The following is a 14,956-nucleotide window of genomic DNA, read 5'->3' as shown; positions in this document are numbered from 1 at the left end:
CCAAATTAAGGAAGTAGAGAAGTCCATACAAGATCTAAAACAAAGCTTCAACAAAGAATTCGAAGCCATCAAAGCCGACCAATTACAAGGAAAAGAAATAAAAAACAGAGTAGAAAGTCTTGACAGCAGGTTAGACCATGCAGAAGATTGAATCTCGGGGATTAAAGATAGCCTAGATATTATAGAGAAAGAACATACAACCATCCAAGAAAAGTCCAAGAAATATGATAGATCTATCCAACACTTGGAAGACAATATCAAAAGGCCTAATCTATGGATAATGGGTGTAGAGGAGCACCTAGAAACAGAAGTTAATGGTCTAGGAAATTTGTTTAACAGGATCCTAGCACAGAACTTCCCAAACATGCAAAAAGATAGGCCTATTCAGATACAAGAAACTTTTAGAACTCTAAATAGACCAGACCAGAATATGATATCCCACCATCACAATATAATCCACACAGGATCAACTCAGAACAAGCCAAAGATCCTTAAAACTGTGAAGGAGAAAAGATTAATCACCTATAAAGGGAAAACAATTAGAATCACCTCAGATTTCTCAGCAGAGACAATCAAAGCAAGAAGAGCCTTGAATGATGTATGCCAAGCCCTAAAAACAAACAACTATCAACCAAGAATAGTGTACCCAGCTAAACCCTCCTTCATAACTGAAGGCCAAACAAAAACCTTCCATAGCAAAGAAAAATTGAAACAATACATCTCCACCGAACCAGCCCTACAAAAAATTCTTAAAGATGTCCTACACATAGAAAACCAACAAGACCACAATAAAGGCCGAGAAACTGCACCCAAACTGAGAATCCAAGAACCATAGGAAGAACCCAATTTTCACAACCCCTAAGAAGGTGGATAACATGGCAGGAACTCCAAAATACCTCTCATCCCTATCTCTTAACATTAACGGACTTAACTATCCAATTAAGCCACATACACTGTCTAGTTGGATTAAAAAACAAGATCCTTCTATCTGCTGCCTTCAGGAGTCACATCTTGCCCCTAAAAACAAACACATTTTTAATGTCAAAGGCTGGAGCAAAATCTACCAAGCAAACCGCCCCCATAAACAGGCGGGAGTTGCAATCCTAATATCAGAAAAAATAGACTTCAAATTAAAATTCATGAGAAGAGATAAAGAAAGTCACTAAATACTAATTAAGGGATCTGTCCTTCAGGAGGATACTACAATTCTAAATATCAATTCTCCAAACAATGGAGCACCCAAATTTATCCACGAAACACTACTTTCCCTCAAATCCCACATAAATCCAAAGACATTAATTGTTGGGGATTTTAACACAGCACTCTCCCCACTAGATAGATCAACTCGGAAAAAATCAACAGAGAAACTGCAGATCTAAACAGCTGCATAGATCAACTAGATTTAACAGACATCTACTGAATATTTCACCCAGCAGCATCAAAATACACGTTTTTCTCAGCAGCACATGGAACATTTCCTAAAATAGACCACATTTTAGGCCACAAAGGAAACTTGTTCAATTTCAGAAACATTGCAGTTATGCCTTGTATTCTCTCTGACCACAAGGGAATAAAATTAGAACTCATCATCAAAAGCCACCAAAGAAAGTACGGTAACACATGGAGGCTGACCAACACACTGCTGAAACACGAGTGGGTCATGGAAGACATTAGAAAGGAAATTCAAATGTTCATGCTATTCAACAAAAATGATCACACAAATTACCAGCTCTTCTGGGACACAGCAAAGGCAGTACAAAGAGAAAACTTTATAGCTCTGAGCTCTTACATCAACAAATTGGAGAGATCTGAAACCAACAATTTAATGAGACATCTGAACCTCCTTGAAAAAGAGCAGCAAGATAAACCCCAATCCAGTAGACAGGAAGAAATAATTAAAATTAAATCAGAATTAAATGAATTAGAATCCAAAAAAAACTATAGAAAGAATCAACAAAACAAAGAGTTGATTCTTCAAAAAAGTTAACAAAATTGACAGACCCTTGTCATGACCACCTCAACCAGCAAGGAAGACGCGACCCAGGATTCTTCTCAATGTGGTTTATTCAGGAACCTTGTAACAAGCTTCTCTCCCACTTCTCTCCTGCCCGCTTATTCCTGGTTCTTCCTGCTTCTTCTTTCCTCAGCCCCCGAGCTCCAGTTATAAGCCTCCTGGATGGCTAATCCCGAAACGCCACATGGCATATACCGATAGGGCTGCAAACATGGAAGCAAACTAGGAGCCAAGTCATAGCCACATAAGGAGTTGTTTTTTACAGAGAGCACTCGTCACCGGGAAGACGGAAGGCTGGAGCCAGCGCCATCTTAGGTTGCAGCCGCACCACACGGCCCCGCCATTTTAGCTACAATGTTGCTTTTGCGGCCGTCTTTGGTCGCGGCTCCCGCAGCTCTCCACAGCTCCCCCTTTTTTGTTTTATTAAGCAACAGGTAAGAGTAGAGGTTGGGCCTCTGTCTAAAACATTGATGAGAGGACCTTGCACTGGTCTTCGCCTGAGGGGCGCCTTCCCCAGTGATGACCAGGCCTGTCAGATGCCTTTTTTGCAGAGGTGGGATCTTGGGCATCAACCCACTTGCAACCCAACATGCTCTTCTTGGGCTCACGCCAGGGAGTGATTCCCAAGTGCAGTGCTTTTGCCTCGCACCCTGTGCTATTCCTTTAACGTGGCAAGCCACGCGTAGGGGGACTGTCAAGCCTCAATGGCAGTGAAGTCCTGGACCACCATAGCCATACTTCTGCTCTGCGAGCTCCTAATCCGGTATATGCACCACAGGCACAACAAGATCACCAATGCCAGGATACCAATAAGGGAGCCCATTCCTGCCCACTCCTTCAAATGATCCACAGCTGTCAAAATCCAGGAGGAAACATCTTGAAACAGGGCATCATCCATCCGGGTAGAGTTTATCGCGACAATGGCCGATCGTAGCTGCAACATCAATTGGTCGAATTCCCCCGTCCAGTTGCCTAAAAGATAACTTGACAGTTGTTTAGACAAATTTGCTGCTTGGGTATAGTTATAATACTGAATAGCAGTAATACAAAGCCCTTCATATTTTTGAACACATCCCAGCTGAGCCAACTGCCATAGGATATCAACCTGTTCATGCACAAGGTCAACCCTTTGATTTAGCAGCATCAGTCCTTCTTTTAATTGTGCATTGGCCGCTTGTTGTAAATCCAGAGCTCGGGCTGTAGTAGCCAACAAGTTATTTAAAGTCTGAGCCGTCTGCACAGTATGTGACATGGCGACAGCGGCAGCCCTCGCACCCGCAGCAGCCACAGCTATAGTAGTTACAATGGCTGCAGTGATGCCAAAATCTCTCTTATGCCTAAACAAGGTTACAGCTTGAAAAGCATCTACTGGCACAGGCACCCAATGCGCCATGCGTGCAACTATAGCTAACGGATACTGAGAACTCCAGCAGGTAGCATAATAGCAGGTTGCATTAGTACAAGCACACACATCATCTGAGCATACAGAGGTGTTGTTAATTACCAAAAACACAAAAGGGGAAACCACACACATGGGTATAGGCTGATAGCTAAATACCTTATAATTCTTACTAAAATGCAATTGGCACCCACAGTATGGGCAGTACTAGCCAAATTGCAAGTCATGTTTGCTATAAAAAAGTGACCTCCTTGCAGCATAACCATAGGTTCGGCCTGTAAGCAACTTCCATTAAGACCACATAACAGCCAATTATTAAAGGGATTAATTCCAGCCCAGAATTGTACACTAGCATTGGACAAAACACTAGGGGAGAATGAAAAACGCTCAGACTCATCAACCCAAACAGCGCGTCGTGATTGGCAACCTGTCCAAGGCCAAGCCTCCCCCATAAGATCAGGCGGGCAAAAAGGGGCCCATTTAGGTTGTTTTACAATCCACGGGTCAGTACTTAGCTTTAAGCTTTCATAATGTCTGTCTAAGACAGTACCGACAAATCCAATAGCATTTGCCCAAACCTCAGTTGATCCCGGATTATCATGCCAATATCTAAAATAAGCGGCCGGGGAACCAGTCAAGGCCATGAAACTACCATTAAGGGTCACATCACTTAAGTAAAAGCATAGCGAACCCATCAAGCTAATTTTTCTAGCCTCACCTATCCCTGCTATTTGTTTATCCTCTGGGTAAAAGGGAAGGTTAAGAGTTTTATTTGTAGTGAAAAAATCTAGGGAAAAGGGAGGCGTCATGTCTCACGGGCATGGGCCTCGGGAATGCAGACAGTATCCCCCATCTCTCTACCGTCTGCCCCTGTTGGATCATCAGGAGCTGTATGATCAGCAACGCAATCCTTTGTTTCTTTCGGGTTCTGTTCATCTTGGACTCGCCGCACAAGTCGTTCAGGCACACACACTGGATCTGAGCGATTCTGGGGAAAAACATAAACAGATCCTCGTGCCCATACCAGCACGGGGTCAGGCCCGTTCCAGAGGCCCGTTAGCATATCCTTCCAGAAAGCCGATCCTAAGGCCAAAGGAGTGGAACAGTTATGCTTATCCGCCGCTGAGCGACCAGCGTTATCCAAATTCAAAAAATTTAGGGTGAAAAGTGTCATGGCTATTCTTTGTCTTGCTGTAGCCATCAGGGGTCCAGCTCCCCCTTTTTGTTTTATTAACATTTCCTTGATAGTACAATGAGCTCTTTCCACAATTCCTTGTCCTTGAGGGTTATAGGGCAGTCCATGCACCAGGGTAACACCCATTTGAGTGCAAAAGGAAACAAAGCGCTGCCCAGTATAGGCCGGACCATTATCAGATTTTAGCTGTTTTGGCATTCCCCAGGCCGCCCACGCTTCCAGGCAGTGAGATATTACATCAGGAGCCTTTTCCCCTGAAACGGGTGGCAAGTATAACACCCGAAAAGGTGTCAACAGAAACATGTAGATATTTTAAGCGGCCAAATTCTGGTACATGAGTTACATCCATTTGCCATACTTGTAAGGGTCTTAAACCACGTGGATTAACTCCAAACTCAGGGGGCTTATGGTAAATAATACATCGGGGACACTCCTTTACCACTTGATGTGCATCCGCTCTAGAAAGGGAAAAGCGGCTTTGTAAAGTCCTGGCGTTTACATGAAATTTGGCATGAAAATTTTTTGCTAAGTCAACAGAAGAAGCATGGAGTACCCACTCAGCATGAGTGTGTGCATCAGCTAGGGCATTACCCTTTGTCAGTGGTCCTGGGAGACCCGTATGTGCTCGAATATGCATTGGAAAAAAGGGTTCCTTGCGTTGCCATATAAGGCATTGTAGCAAGGTAAAAGGAGCTAGAACAGAACTGGTAGCCTTTATTGTACCAACCGGTTCTAATATCTTTAAAGCATTTATTACATAAGCTGAATCTGATATTAAATTAAAGGGACAGGGGAAAGCTTTAAATACTTCAATTACAATCATCAACTCAACAATCTGTGGGTTACCAGGGACAAATTGATGCTGCACGGGGTCTTGGTTACCTGCGACGTATACCCCGCATCCCTTTTTGGAACCATCCGTAAAAATATTTATAGCCCCTCCAATAGGCTTTTGGGCAGTTACCTTTGGAAAAATCACTGGATGTTCCTTTACAAATCTCAATAGGGGGTCTTTGGGCAAATAATTATCAATATCTCCTGGAAACATGCATCTCAAAATGGACCAATTATCAATAGTGGCACATAAAGTCGGCATTCTAGGGAACAATGATGGAATGTGGATAAACTCCAAAACACTGTAAACTCTGTTGAACTCCTTGCTGAGCTAAGCCCGCCACCGCCTCAGGGTAATACTCCAGCGCCTTTCCGGGGGAAAAATGAGAGTATAACCACATCAACGGCCCCTCTTGCCAAAGTACCCCAGTTGGTTGGGTCTCAGTGGGAAGAATGCATAAATCAAAGGGTTGGCCATCTTGTAGCCTGTTTAAACAGGTGGCACTTAAGTCCTCCTCCACCCTTTTGAACGCAAATCGGGCGCTCTCAGTCAGGTCTCGTGGGGAGTTTAAATCTATATCTCCTTTTAACATATCAAATAAGAGTTTTATTTCATAATTTGGCAATTTCAAATACCCCCTTATCCAATTAATATCCCCCAACAATTTTTGAAAATCATTTAAAGTCTTTAAGTTATCTTTTCTCAGGGTCAATTTTTGGGGCATGATCGACCTGGGATGTATCTTAGCTCCTTGGTACTCCACTACTCTGCCTGTTTGTATTTTTTCTGGTGCTGGATAAAGACCCTGTTCTCTTAAGGCCAAAACTAATTATGCATAGGCCTTTTGTAACCCAGCTTCTTCCTTATGAGCTATCAAAATGTCATCCATATAAGGGACCACCCTGAGTTTAGGATGCCGTTCTTTAACAGGAGCTATAGCCCTGCCGACAAACAGTTGACACATAGTGGGGCTGTTGGCCATACCCTGTGGCCTCACGACCCACTCATATCTTTGGTCAGGTTCCTCATGGTTAAAAGAGGGCACAGTAAAGGCAAAGCGCTCACAATCAGCGGAATGCAAGGGGATAGAAAAGAAACAATCCTTTATATCTATTACTATAATAGTCCAATGGGTAGGGAGTGCAGAAAGCAAAGGTAACCCTCTTTGTACAGGGCCCATAATTTGCATTTGTGCGTTTATGGCACGCAAATCATGAAGTAATCGCCATTTACCCGACTTCTTTTTTATTACAAATATTGGAGTAGTCCATGGTGAAACTGAGGGTCTCACATGGCCCAGGGCTACTTGCTCTTCTACCAGTTTATGAGCGGCTAAAAGCTTTTCGGAGGATAGAGGCCACTGAGCTACCCATACCAGTTCCTCCGTCTTCCAGGTAATGGGAACTTGATTCTCAGAGGCCCCTATGAAAAACCCAGCCCATGTCTATCAAGTTTTTGGTGGATATCAATAGGCTTTTTTCCAGCCTTGCAAGTTTTTTCCCAGTCCTTGCCCTGGGGAGTAACCCATTTGTAACATCATTTCTTTGAGGTAGGAGAATATTCATTACTAAGGCAAATCTCGACCCCACAAGGAGACAGGCAATTCTAAAACATAAGGCTGGAAGTTTTCAGAGTGTCCTTCTCCATCCTTCCAGTTGAGGGGTATTGCACTTATGTCAGGAGCTTTAGCATAGCCCAACCCTTTCAGGGTTTGTCCTGAGGCCTGTAATGGCCACCCTTTTGGCCAATCCTTTTTGGCAATAATGCTACAATCAGCCCCTGTGTCTAACAGTCTTATAATCCTTTTTCCTTCAATCTCCAGCTCAAGCGTGGGTCTATGATCTAAATCCAGGGCTAGGTACACTGACTCAATTCCGGAGGAGCCAAAACCCTTTTTACCTCTCTCAGACTGTATGGCAGGAAATTTTTCATGTAGGCTAGGCAGGAGTAACAATTGGGCAACTCTGTCTCCAGGGGAAATTGCTACAATACCTTTTGGAGCTTCTACCATGATTTTAACTATACCTGTATAATCTAGGTCAATAATTCCTGGGTAAATTTTAAGCCCTCTAAGAGTAACGGAAGACCGGCCAAGTAGTAACCCCACTGTGCCTCGTTCTAAAGGACCTTGAAAATCTGACTTATTAACTGAACGCCCATTTGTGGGGTTAGTACGAGTCGGGTGGTGGCGCGGAGGTCCAGTCCCGTCGAGCCTGTAGTAGCTCTCCACGGTTCTTGGGATGCCTCAGGGTAGGCCATCCTTCTTGGGAAATTTCCTCGTTTGGGCTCTCCATTGCCCCATACATTTGCGGGCCCTGGGGACAGGGGCCCCTCTGCCCGTTTTTTGGCTGCATGATGGGCCCCCAGAACTGGCCATTAACATCTTTGACCGATCTACATTCACTGGCCCAATGCTTTCCCCTTTTACATCTGGGGCACAGCCCTGGCTATTTACCCGTTGTAATTCCTCCAGCCCTTCCGGTTCCTCTTCTCTCTGGGCAATCTCTCTTAAAATGACCAGCCTTGCCACACTTAAAACATACTCCAGATGTCACTCCAGAGTTCCCCCCCCCCCCGCCTATTTGAATACTGGAGTACTGCGGCAGCAAGGCCTGCATTAGTTAGAGGTCCTCCCAGCTCCCTGCACACTTTCATCCATGCCTCCAACCCTCTATTTTTATACGGGGTAATGGCGGCTTTGCATTCTTTGGTGCATTGCTCATAGACTAATTGTTTTATAAGAGGCATAGCCATGTCAGGATCCCCAAAAATTCTGCCTGCTGCTTCCACCATTCTGGCCACAAAGTCTGAAAAAGGCTCGGTAGCCCCCTGCAGGATCTTGGTGAAATTGCCACTAACTTCCCCCTTATTTGGTAGTGATTTCCACACCCTAATGCAAATATCATTTATCTGTTGATACACTTCAGGGGGATATCCTATCTAAGCATTAGCAAAGCGACCTTGTCCTAAGAGCATGTCTCTGTCCCAAGCCTGAGGTCCGTTCACTTGATTGATGGCTCCCTGTTCATTACAAAATTCCAGCATAAATGCCCTCCAATCCAAGTCTTGGCCTGGACTCAAACATGCCCGTGCTAGGCTTGACCAATCAGAGGGGGTCATGCAATATCTCTTTATAGCTTCCACTTGAGCTACGGTAAAAGAGGCTGTAAGCCCATATGTCCGAACAGACTCAGCCAGGGACTTAATTACTTTAAATTCTAGAGGCTGATGGAATCTCTGTTGATTATTGTCTTGAAAAACTGGGAAGGCGAGTTCTGCTCAAGCAGTTCGCCAAGTGTCTGGGCAAAACGTGTGCCCATTGGCTCCATGTTTATATGAAGGAGGAGCTAAAGGGGTCTGACCGGAAGTTCTTTCTATGGCCTCATTAAGTGCAGGTTGGCTTAGCTTACGTTCCCCTTGTTTGATACGCTCCTCTTCATCTGTTGAATAAGTGCTCTCACTTCCTCCTCCTCTAACTCGCTGCAACTCCCTCTTTCCGATTTTAGCTCGGACAGATCTGGGTATAGATGCCCCCTTTTGTCTTGTTCACTGTCTCCCTTTTCACTGATCGCCTCCTCTGACCTCTCCTTCTGTAACTGCTCCAGTGCTGACTGTCCATTTTCTATAATCTCACAGCAGTTCTGATCCTCCAGGCAGCCACTAATCAATTTCCAAATGGGGCGGACTCCTGCCTTTAATGTGCCCTGTTCATAGGCAAAGTCCAAATCCCTCCCTAATTTGTCCCAGGAGGCTATTGTAAGGCTCCCACAGACTATGAACCAAGGAGCTACAATGTTGCATTCCTCAAGGAACCTCTGTAAAGTATACTTTTTTAACTTTAGTCCTTTTGAGCGTAGCAGCTCTTCCAGGGCCAGAAAAATTGGATGTGACGTCGTGGCGCCCATCTTAGTTCTAAAAGTTTTATTTTTTGTTACTTTCACTTTAGGCCTGTATTTTATTTCTTCTCGGGTTTCCGCTCTCTCTTTTATCTACAGAGAAGAGCCCTTTATTATTCCCGCTTTAATCGCGGATTCCCACTTCACCTGGGAAATTTCCCCGGCTCTTGTCATGGATTCCCCCTTTTCCTGGGAACTTACCGGTGCACCACCCTGACCGCAGAGAGTTCTGAATCCCCGTGCGGGCCGCCAGCTGTCGCGACCACTTCGACCAGCAAGGAAGACGCGACCCGGGATTCTTCTCAATGCGGTTTATTCAGGAACCTTGTAACAAGCTTCTCTCCCACTTCTCTCCTGCCTGCTTATTCCTGGTTCTTCCTGCTTCTTCTTTCCTCCGCCCCCGCGCTCCGGTTATAAGCCTCCTGGATGGCCAGTCCTGAAGCGCCACGTGGCATATACCGATAGGGCTGCAAACATGGAAGCAAACTAGGAGCCAAGTCATAGCCACATAAGGAGTTGTTTTTTACAGAGAGCACTCGTCACCGGGAAGACGGAAGGCGGGAGCCAGCGCCATCTTAGGTTGCAGCCGCACCACACGGCCCCGCCATTTTAGCTACAATGTTGATTTTGCAGCCGTCTTTGGTCACGTCTCCCACACCTCTCCACAGACCCTTAGCAAATCTTATCAGAAAAAGAAGAGAACACACCCAAATAAATAAACTCAGAGATGAGAATGGAAACATCACCACGGAAAAGACCAAGAGTCAGAACATGATAAGGAAATACTTCTCAAAACTTCATGCTAATAATTTTGAGAACTTGACAGAAATGAACCTTTTCCTAGCAAATATTGACATGCCAAAACTAAACCAAGATGAGTTAAACCAGCTTAACAGGCCCATATCAAGCTTGAAATAGAAACAGCAATAAGAGACCTGCCAGCTAAGAAAAGTCCAGGAACAGATGGTTTTAAAGCAGAATTCTACAAGACATTTAAAGCAGAGCTCACACCAATATTCCTCCAAATCTTCAATGAAATTGAAAGAGAAAGTTCATTACCAAACACATTCTATTAAGCCATCATAACCCTCATCCCAAAACCAGGCAGGGACTCATCAAAGAAAGAGAACTGTAGACTCATTTCTTTGATGAACATTGATGCAAAACTTCTCAACAAAATTTTGGCCAATCGACTTCAACAACTCATCCAAAAAATCATACAGCATGATCAAACAGGATTCATTTCAGGGATGCAAATTTGGTTCAACATACGCAAATCAATTAATATTATTCATCACATCAACAGGAGCAAGGATAAGAAACAAATGGTGATCTCAATAGATGCAGAAAAAGCATTCGACAAGATCCAACACCCCTTTATGATGAAGGTTTTGGAAAAATTAGGAATCCATGGAACATTCCTCAATACAATAAAGGCTGACTATGACAAACCTCAGCAAGCATTATACTTAATGGCGAAAAACTATAGCCATTTCCTCTTAACTCAGGAACAAGAAAAGGATGTCCACTCTCTCCACTTCTCTTCAATTTAGTATTAGAATGCCTACCTACAGCAATAAGACAAAATGCAATACAAAAAGGGGATCCAAATAGGGAAAGAAGAAATAAAACTCTCCCTCTTTGCAGATGACATGATCTTGAATTTAAAGAATCCCTTAGACTCCACCCCCAAATTACTCACGCTGATTCAAAACTTTGGCAAAGTAGCAGGGTATAAAACTAAACCCCCAAAATCAATGACTTTTCTGTATGCCAATAATGAGAAAAGTGTGGCTGAAATAAGGAAAGTAACTCCATTTGTAATAGCCCCTCAAAAATAAAATACCTAGGAATTAACTTAACCAAAGAAATGAAGGACCTCTATGATAAAATCTTTAAAATCTTGAAAAACGAAATCAAAACAGAACTTAGAAAATGGCAAAACCTCCCATGCTCCTGGATTGGAAAGATTAACATCGTGAAAATGGCAATACTTTCCAAGGCTATCTACAAATTCACTGTGATACCTATGAAAATTCCAACCTCATTCTTCAAGGAAATAGAAGAGGCAATCCAAAAATTCATAGGGAACAATAAAATACCCCAATAGCAAAAACACTCCTGAACGTAGAAAACACTGCTAGTGGAATATCAATACCAAATTTCAAACTCTAATATAAAGCCAGAGTAATCAAAACAGATTGGTACTGGCACAAAAACAGACCACAGGACCAATGGAATAGATTGAAAACCCAGAAATGAACCTACAGACCTATAGCCAACTAATCTTTTATAAGGGAGCTAAAACAATAGAATGGAAGATAGACAGCCTCTTCAGTAAATGGTGCTGGCAAAATTGGTTAACTACTTGTAGAAAACTAAAACTAGATCCTTATATATCACCTTGCACCAGAATCAACTCCAAATGGATCAAAGACCTCGGAGTCAAAGCAGATACTCTGAAAACATTACAGGATGGAATAGGAGAAACCCTAGGCCTCCATGTCTCAGGCAGAAATTTTCTTAATAGAGATCCGGAAACACAATAAATCAAAGAAAGGTAGGACAAATGGAATTGCATGATGTTGCAGAGCTTCTGCATGGCAAAGGACATAGCTAGCAAGATCAATAGAAAGCCCACAGCTTGGGAGAAGATCTTCACTAGCCATACAACGGACAAGGGTCTAATATCTAAAATATACTTGGAACTCAAAAAACTAAATTCCCCAACAACAAATCCTCAAAGAAATAACTGCCCAATAAATAAGTGGGCTAAAGACTTGAAGAGAAACTTCTCTGAAGAAGAAAGAAGGATGGCCAATAGACACATGAAGAAATGCTCAACCTCCCTAGCCATAAAAGAAATGCAAATCAAAACAACATTGAGATACCACCTCACCCCAGTTAGAATGGCTAGAATCAAGAACTCTAATAACAACAGTTGCTGGAGGGGATGTGGACAGAAGGGAACCTTACTTCATTGTTGGTGAGAATGTAAACTTGTTCAACCACTTTTGAAAGCAGTATGGGGGTACCTGAAAAGACTTCACATAGAGCTCTCCTATGACCCAGCAATCCCACTTTTGGGCATTTACCTAAATGTTTACAAACAAGACCACAATAAACCTACCAGCACAACTATGTTTATTGCAGTATTATTTACCCTAGCTGAGATATGGAACCAACCCAGATGCCCCTCAGTAGATGAATGGATCAAGAAAATGTGGTATATATACACAATTGAATTCCATACATCCATCAGAAAGAATGACATTGCCCCATTTGTTAGGAAATGGAAAAACTTTGAAAAAATTATATTAAGTAAAGTGAGCCAAGCCCAAAGAAACATAGATCCCATGGTTTCCCTTGTTTGCAATATCTGGTATATGTATGAGTCAAGCAGGAAAGGTCAGATATTGTGATGTTAGGAAAATGAACCCTTAGATATGCATTTAAATGTTTTTTTCTTTCATGCATTTGTTTCTAACTCATTTATAAGATTATTTCTTTGTAGCTTTGTATGTCCCTCCCCCACTGTATAACCCCTGCTTTCACTCTATTTGATGTTGGAATAATTTGTGGAGGAGATCTGGAAAAACAAGTCGTTTAAGGATACAGATGGACCCGATACAACTATGAGAAGTAAAAGTTGTCATATCAAAAACGAACTTGATAACTTTGGTGGGTGGGGGGTATTGTGAGAGGCGAGGTGAGGCAGGGAAGGGATGTGAAGGGTAAAAAATGGAGGAGGCTGCAGTGCTTGATAAGAAATGCACTTATTATCTTGCCCATGTGATTGTAACCCCTCTGTATAGTATGTTCACAATAAATAAATAAATAAATAAATAAATAAATAAATAAATAAATAAATAAATATGAGAAGAAGATAAAAAGAGAAGAAAATCCTCAAAAGGAACCTAGAAAATACTCAGAATCAAATGAAATTCAAGTACATTAGCCTGGATGATTTTGAGGCAAATTAGGGGACTATAGACCGACAGAAGCACAAGACAGAAATACTGCCATCCTTGCTCACCACAAGTGAGGTCAAGCAGAGATCCTGTTGCTGCATTAAGAAATGTGGACGTGAAAAATGAGCTGGACCTGATATAAGAATGTATTAGGCTGAAGTACATGTCGATTATAAGCTTTGAAAATTGTCACCAGAAATTCAAAGAAACAGAGAGGGAAGGAAAGAGTAGTTAGCAGAGAAGACGGGGAAGTGCTGTCATAGATGAGGCCAAGAAAAATGAACAGGAAAATATCAGGCTCAAGAAAGAGATTATTACTTTTTAGAAAGAGTTAAATGGCTGCATGCTCTGATAGAATGCTAGGGAATGGGAAAGAACATTAGGAAGAAAAATAGAAGGGCTAAAAAACATTTGAAATATTTGTCACAAAATACACTGAAGTGGAAAAATAGAAAGAGAAACTAGTAGAGTAAAAGCCCTGAAAGACTTTTGAGATCTTCTACATAAATGTAATACAGAAGCATCATGTCCCAATGGAATAGGTGGATGTGGCAAAAAAAAAAACCTTGCAATAGCACCTTTGAGAACTTAAGGGAGGAGCTGAAGAGCAAGCAAAGGTGTTGTGAGAAGGAGCAGCAGTTGTCCAGTCAAAGGAACTCTCCCCTGACCCTGTCAAAACAGTTACAGTTTAAGGAGCTCATTGAGAAGGAGAGTGGGATTTTGAAAGCAAGTTTGAGAGAAAAGGAGGAGAATAAAGGGGAAGAAGTCTCCAAGGTTCAGAGTACTGTACAGGAGTTAAAGAAACTAGAGACCTTAAGATACAGGGAAACATCTGAACTGATCATGTGGCTTGGGAGATCACTCTAAAACCAGTGGAATCTCTAAAGCTACTAGTCATTAAAACTAAAGGAAGAAGCAAAAACAGTTGTAATAAGTGTGCAAATATTGACACTGACCTTATGAAAAAAGCATACAAGCTCAAGCTTTCTGTCAGTTTACGTGTAGATATTTGTACCCAGGTAAATTGCCCGAGGCCACTACCTAAAACTGTTCTGAAAACCAGTGGGGCCTTAGCGTGACAATACTTAGTAAGGTGTGTAGGTAATTTCCAACAGGTAAATGCTGAAAAGCTGGAACCTATGGAAAGAATTCATATGTGAGGAACCTCAGATGGTGAATTTGGGAAAGGGGACTTCACAGAGGTAAAGCCTGGAAAGTATGGGTATTGGTATCTATTAGTTATAGTGGGCACTTTTTCAGGCTGAGCTGAGGCATGTAATAATTCCTTGATTTGGTTTACCCTTAGCTGTGGGGTCCAAAGATGGCCCTGCATTCATGATCCAAGTTCTCAATTATTAACTAACACTCTAGGAATAAATTGGAAGTTGCAATCTATTTATAGAACTCAGAGTTCAAGGCATTAGAAAGAATGACTATGCCCTCAAAGGAAACTAACTAAATTAAATACAGAGACTGTCCATGGCTAGGTGAGCCTCCTCCACTTTGCTTATTTTAGAGCAAGGTGTAGCCCTTATGTTAAAGGATTTAATCTCTTTGAAATACTTTAGGTTGGACAACCCCCTTTGGTTCCTAAATTTGGGAAGGCTATATTAACAGAAACATCTAACTACAATCTGCAGGCTTTA

The sequence above is a fragment of the Dipodomys merriami genome, unplaced genomic scaffold (genome assembly GCF_024711535.1).
Source record: "Dipodomys merriami isolate MVZ:Mamm:240054 unplaced genomic scaffold, mDipMer1.0.p SCAF_622, whole genome shotgun sequence".
NCBI classification, from domain to species: Eukaryota; Metazoa; Chordata; class Mammalia; order Rodentia; family Heteromyidae; genus Dipodomys; species Dipodomys merriami.
Note: the sequence above shows the minus strand (reverse complement) of the source record.